The following is a 7,097-nucleotide window of genomic DNA, read 5'->3' as shown; positions in this document are numbered from 1 at the left end:
GTAGATGGAAAAAGATAGATTTTCTCTGCAGAATTTTTTTTCAGGAGCAGCATACCCTCATGTACACCTCTGTTCTCAACCTCTTGTTTTCATTGCCCTCTTCCATGCTGGGACAATTGAAGAAAAATGGTAAGTAGAATCCAATGAGTTCTTGTTTCCCAACCCCACTCCACTTTCATCAACCATTTCAGAAAAACAGCTGGAATTTACGTAGAGGCTGTAAGCAGGAATTCCTGCCCCCTTCTACATGAAAATCTATTGTGAATCTTCATATAAGACTGGAAGAATGCTCTAGGAAGAAAAGTAAATAAACATTAGTCAGATTTGTACATGGCAAAGTTATATGGCTCATGTTTTCAGAGGTTTCAACACATGGTTAAAGAACTCCACTTCATTTAGGCTGAGATGGTACAGAATAGTGTTGCAAACAGAACATGGAAAATCAAAATAACTTATCTCATGATGGAAAAGAAGGTAAGGACAGAGAGATAACCTATGGCCAGTTTAGATATAAAAGCAATGGCATTATAAACACAAATATTTCATGGTACATAATTACCTGTACAGAGTTAAAAGACATAAAGACTTACCAATATGGGCCTCTGAGTGTCATCTTAAATGTCTCATATAATCAGACAAACCCATGATCACCAGTTTGGAAATCTGAAATTTAAAATGACCTAATGAAACCAGTAAACTTTGTTATATCTCTTGGTAGAGATTCCAAGATAGAAGCATTTATTCATGAATGAATCAATCCAGACAGGAACTCTTGTAATTAGCTCAATACTACAAGTCTTGGGGTTTGGAGATCATAGGTCCTAAGAAGTATATAGTTTTATAGAATCTCTGTGTTACTACTTACCACCTGTAACACTGGAGCAGACAGCCTAATCCTGAGCAAGGCTGAGAGTTCTCACAGAAAAACAGGAGGAACTTGATCATTGAATTCCTATGAGACATAGCTGGGTAAAGGAAGAGATCTGGGGTTGGTAATTTCCAATTGTCAGATTACAGATGAAACTATGTGAATAGACTCAGAGACAGGGAATAAAAATCACTCAAAACATCCTGATGTGCTGTGGAACTCTCTCTCAGGTATTGAAATTAGATTCCCCCCATGTTACACACCCAGCAGTGGAAAGTCTATCTATAGCCTCCCAGAGAGGAAGATTTTCCTTTTTAACATCTCAGATAAGGATTCCATACACTCTCTCCCAAGTCCTGATCTTGAATGTTCTTCTGCCTGCTCTCATTTACAGGAAAACAACTGTCAAGTCAAAGTCAAGAAGCACATACCCCACTCACCACCACCCTTACACACACAAACATAAAATTCGGGTCCCAAATGTACCAACTCCTTCAGTCCATCATAGTGTACAGAGGGGAAGGGAGCTCTTCAAGGTTCCAGTATGGCAAGTACACTTCACATGAGCATCCAGCTATCCAGTTCAATCTTGTTCATATGTGGCAGTGAGGAGCTGTCTGCAGCTGCTGTAAAGGACATCAGAGAATCATGGACAAGCCTAGTTCTGCCCCAATGCCTTGCCCCTACTATCCATTGCAAGTGTCCTCTCAATGATGACGAATGCATAGGATAAAGCTTTATATAAACCTTCCCTTGGGCATAAAGTTGCTTAGCTCCTGCTCTGTGTAGAGAGGAAAGAAACATCCCCATTCAAAAGTTAGCTGCCCATTTCCCAACACAACAGACAAATACTAAAGATCTCTAGGGGATAGCCTGGTCTTTACAGGCATTGGATTTTCTGGTCCACAATAACTTACCTCAGAGCTCCAGAATGAGCAGTAGAAGCCCAGAACAAACAGGATAATGAGAAAACACTCACAGGTTTGGAGAGTTCAGGAAGCAGGTTGATACTCATGTCCTGCAGAGGAACAATCCTAGCTCTATACATCATTGCCAAACCACCTCTGTGTGTGAGCAAGGCCACACAGTTCAGTCTGTATTGCCATCTGGGGTGGCACCCTGAGACATTGCTCTTCCTCCCCAAAAGAAAATCCAAAACAACAAAGATGACTTTTCTGGGGAAATTCCCTGCCTCCATTTCCAAGGTACTCACTGACCTCAAATTCTGAGCATTTTCTGTGACTTTTGGCAGGAGATGTGAGACAGAAAGAAGACAAATTCAGGGGACTCTTTGGTATTCTTTGATCCTAATGAAGATGGAACCCAACTACAACTATATCTGTGGTAGATGGAAAAAGATAGATTTTCTCTGCAGAATTTTTTTTTCAGGAGCAGCATACCCTCATGTATACCTCTGTTCTCAACCTCTTGTTTTCATTGCCCTCTTCCATGCTGGGTCAATTGAAGAAAAATGGTAAGTAGAATCCAATGAGTTCTTGTTTCCCAACCCCACTCCACTTTCATCAACCATTTCAGAAAAACAGCTGGAATTTACGTAGAGGCTGTAAGCAGGAATTCCTGCCCCCTTCCACATGAAAATCTATTGTGAATCTTCATATAAAACTGGAAGAATGCTCTAGGAAGAAAAGTAAATAAACATTAGTCAGATTTGTACATGGCAAAGTTATATGGCTCATGTTTTCAGAGGTTTCAACACATGGTTAAAGAACTCCACTTCATTTAGGCTGAGATGGTACAGAATAGTGTTGCAAACAGAACATGGAAAAACAAAATAACTTATCTCATGATGGACAAAAGGTAAGGACAGAGAGATATCCTATGGCCAGTTTAGATATAAAATAAAGGCCAATATAAAAGCAAATATTTCATGGTACATGATTAACTATACAGAGTTAAAAGACATGAAGACTTACCAATAAGGGCCTCTGAGTGTCATCTTAAATGTCTCATATAATCAGACAAACCCATGATCACCAGTTTGGAAATCTGAAATTTAAAATGACCTAATGAAACCAGTAAACTTTGTTATATCTCTTGGTAGAGATTCCAAGAGAAAAGCATTTATTCATGAATGAATCAATCCAGACAGGATCTCTTATAATTTAGCTCAATACTACAAGTCTTGGGGTTTGGAGATCATATGTCCTAAGAAGTATATAGTTTTATAGAATCTATGTGTTACTACTTACCACCTGTAACACTGGAGCAGACAGCCTAATCCTGAGCAAGGCTGAGAGTTCTCACAGAAAAACAGAAGGAAATTGATCATTGAATTCCTATGAGACAAAACTGGGTAAAGGAATACCTCTGGGGTTGGTAATTTCCTATTGTCAGATTACAGATGAAACTATGTGAATAGATTCAATGACATGCAATAAAAATCACCCAAAACATCATGATGTTCTGTGGAACTCTCCCTCAGGTATTGAAAGTAGATTCCCCCATGTTACAGACATAGCAGTGGAAAGTGTATCTATAGCTTCCCAGAGAGGAAGAATTTCCTTTTTAACATATCAGATAAGGATTCTATACACTCTCTTCCAAGTCCTGATCTTGAATATTCTTCTGCCTGTTCTCATTTATATGAAAACAACTGTCAAGTCAAAGTCAAGAAGCCCATCCCCCACTCACCCTCCCCAAACATAAAATTTGAGTCCCAACTGCACCAACCCCTTCAGTCCATCAGAATGTACAGAGGGGAAAGGAGCTCATCCAGGTTCCAGTATTGCAAGTACACCTCAAGTGAACTTCCGGCTATCCAGTTCAATCTTGTTGATATGCTGCAGACAGTGAGCAGCTGTGTGCACCTTCTGTAAAGGTATCAGAGAATCATGGACAAGCCTTGTTTTGCCCCCATCACTGCCCCTACTTTCCATAGCAAGTGTCCTCTCAACAGATGTGAGTAACAATGCATAGAATATAGTTTTGTCTGAACCTCCTCTTGGGCATAAAGTTGCTTATTTGTATTTCTGTGTAGAGAGGGGACATCCCCATTTAAAAGTTGGCTGCCCATTTCCCAACACAACAGACAAATAGTAAAGATCTCTAGGGGATATCCTGGTCTTTACAGGCATTGAATTTTCTTGTCCACAGTAACTTACCTAACTCAGAGCTCCAGAATGAGCAGCTTAATCCCAGAACAGGATAAAGAGAAAACACTCACCAGTGTGGAGAATTCAGGAAGCAGATTGATACTCATGTCCTGCAGAGAAACAATCCTAGCCCTATACATCATTGCCAAACCACCTCTGTGTGTGAGCAAGGCCACACAGTTCAGTCTGTATTGCCATCTGGGGTGGCACCCTGAGACATTGCTCTTCCTCACCAAAAGAGAATCCAAAACAACAAAGATGACTTTTCTGGGGAAATTTCCTGCCTCCAATTCCAAGGTACTCACTAACCTCAAATTCAGAGCATTTTCTGTGACTTTTGGCAGGAGATGTGAGACAGAAAGAAGACAAATTCAGGGGACTCTTTGGTATTCTTTGATCCTAATGAAGATGGAACCCAACTAAAACAGCATCTGTGGTAGATGGAAAAAGATAGATTTTCTCTGCAGAATTTTTTTTCAGGAGCAGCATAACCTCATGTATACCTCTGTTCTCAACCCCTTCTTTTCATTGCCCTCTTCCCTGCTGGGGCAATTGAAGAAAAATGGTAAGTAGAATCCAATGAGTTCTTGTTTCCCAACCCCACTCCATTTTCATCAACCATTTCAGAAAAATAGCTGGAATTTAGGTAGAGGCTGGAAACAGGAATTCCTGCCCCCTTCCACATGAAAATCTATTGTGAATCTTCATATAAGACTGGAAGAATGCTCTAGGAAGAAAAGTAAATAAACATTAGTCAGATTTGTACCTGACAAAGTTATATGGCTCATGTTTTCAGAGGTTTCAACACATGGTTAAAGAACTCCACTTCATTTAGGCTGAGATGGTACAGAATAGTGTTGCAAACAGAACATGGAAAATCAAAATAACTTATCTCAGGATGGACAAAAGGCAAGGACAGAGAGATATCTTATGGCCAGTTTAGATATAAAATCAAGGCCAATATAAAAGCAAATATTACATGGTACATGATTAACTCTACAGAGTTAAAAGACATGAAGACTTACCAATAAGGTCCTCTCAGTGTCATCTTAAATGTCTCATACAATCAGACAAACCCATGATCACCGGTTTGGAAATCTGAAATTTAAAATGACTTAATGAAACCAGTAAACTTTGTTATATCTCTTGGCAGAGATTCCAAGAGAGAAGCATTTATTCATGAATGAATCAATCCAAAGAGGATCCCTTGTAATTTAGGGCATTACTACAAGTCTTGGGGTTTGGAGATCATATGTCCTAAGAAGTATATAGTTTTATAGGATCTCTGTGTTACTACTTACCACCTGTAACATGGAGCAGACAGCCTAATCCTGAGCAAGGCTGAGAGTTCTCACAGATAAACAGGAGGAACATGATCAGTTGATTCCAATGAGACATAGCTGGGTAAAGGAAGAGCTCTGGAGTTGGTAATTTCCTATTGTCACATTACAGATGAAACTATGTGAATAGATTCAGAGACAGGGAAGAAAATCACTCAAAATATCTTGATGTGCTGTGGAACTCTCCCTCAGGTGTTGAATGTAGATTCCCTCCATGTTCCAGACCCAGCCATGGAAAGTCTATCTATAGCTTCCCAGAGAGGAAGGTTTTCCTTTTTAACTTCTCAGATAAAGATTCTATACACTCACTTCTAAGTCCTGATCTTGAATGTTCCCTGCCTGCTGTCATTTATAGGAAAAAAACTGTCAAGCCAATGTTAAGAAGCCCATCCTCCACTCACCACAACCCCCCGCAAACATAAAATTCGGGTCCCAGCTGCACAAATCCCTTCAGTCCATCAGAGTGTACAGAGGGGAAAGGAGCTCTTCAAGGTTCCAGTATGGCAAGTACACTTCACATGAGCATCCAGCTATCCAGTTCAATTTTGTTCATATGCGGTAGACAGTGAGGAGCTGTGTGCAGCTGCTGTAAAGGACATCAGAGAATCATGGACAAGCCTAGTTCTGCCCCCATGCCTTGCCCCTACCATCCATAGCAACTGTCCTCTCAACAGATATGAGTACCAATGTATAGAATAAAGCTTTGTCTGAACCTTCCCTTAGGAGTAATGTTGCTTACCTGATGCTCTGTGTAGAGAGAAAACATCCCCATTCAAAAGTTGGCTGCCCATTTCCCAACACAACAGACAAATAGTAAAGAACTCTAAGGCATATCCTTGTCTTTATAGGCATTGGATTTTGGATTTTCTGGTCCACAATAACTTACCTAACTCAGACCTCCAGAATGAGCAGTGCAAGCCCAGCACAGGTTAATGAGAAAACACTCACCAGTGTGGAGAGTTTAGGATCCAGGTTGATACTCATGTCCTGCAGAGAAACAATCCTACATCAATGCCAAACCACCTCTATGTGTGAGCAAGGCCACACAGTTCAGTCTGTATTGCCATCTGGGGTGGCACCCTGAGGCATTGCTCTTCCACACCAAAAGAAATTCCAAAACAACAACAAAGATGGCTTTCTGGGACTGAAACATTCCTGCCTTCATTTCCAAGGTACTCACTGACCTCAAATTCAGAGCATTTTCTGTGACTTTTGGCAGGAGATGTGAGACAGAAAGAAGACAAATTCAGGGGACTCTTTGGTATTCTTTGATCCTAAAGAAGATGGAACCCAAGTAAAACAACATCTATGGTAGATGGAAAAGATAGCTTTTCTCTGCAGAATTTTTTTCAGGAGTAGCATAACAGACCTTTCAACTCCTGCTAGGAATAAAGGGTTTCAGTTTATGCTAAGAGCATCATCCTTCATTTATAGAGCTTACCTTGCTTACATGTACATCCCTTCCTGAAAGCCTCACATGTTCAGGAGACATTTCCATCCATCCTCATTCCTAAGTATCTACTTCTCTCTACGTTATTGAAACAAGTATTCAGTTAAGGCATAAAAGGAGGGAAATGGAACTCTGAAGACTGATGAGCAAGACACAAAGTAGCTTGATCACAGGACCCTCTCCATTGTGACCACCTTTACCTCCACTCAGCTCCACTGAAGGAGATCCCAGTGGAGGCATGAGTTACCAGGACTGTGTCAACCCAAGCAGAGGGTAATCACGTCCAATTCTTACCCCTCACCCATACCCCAGTGTTTCTGTCCCTG

Source organism: Mus musculus, chromosome X, assembly GCF_000001635.26.
Source record: "Mus musculus strain C57BL/6J chromosome X, GRCm38.p6 C57BL/6J".
Taxonomy (NCBI): Eukaryota; Metazoa; Chordata; class Mammalia; order Rodentia; family Muridae; genus Mus; species Mus musculus.
Note: the sequence above shows the minus strand (reverse complement) of the source record.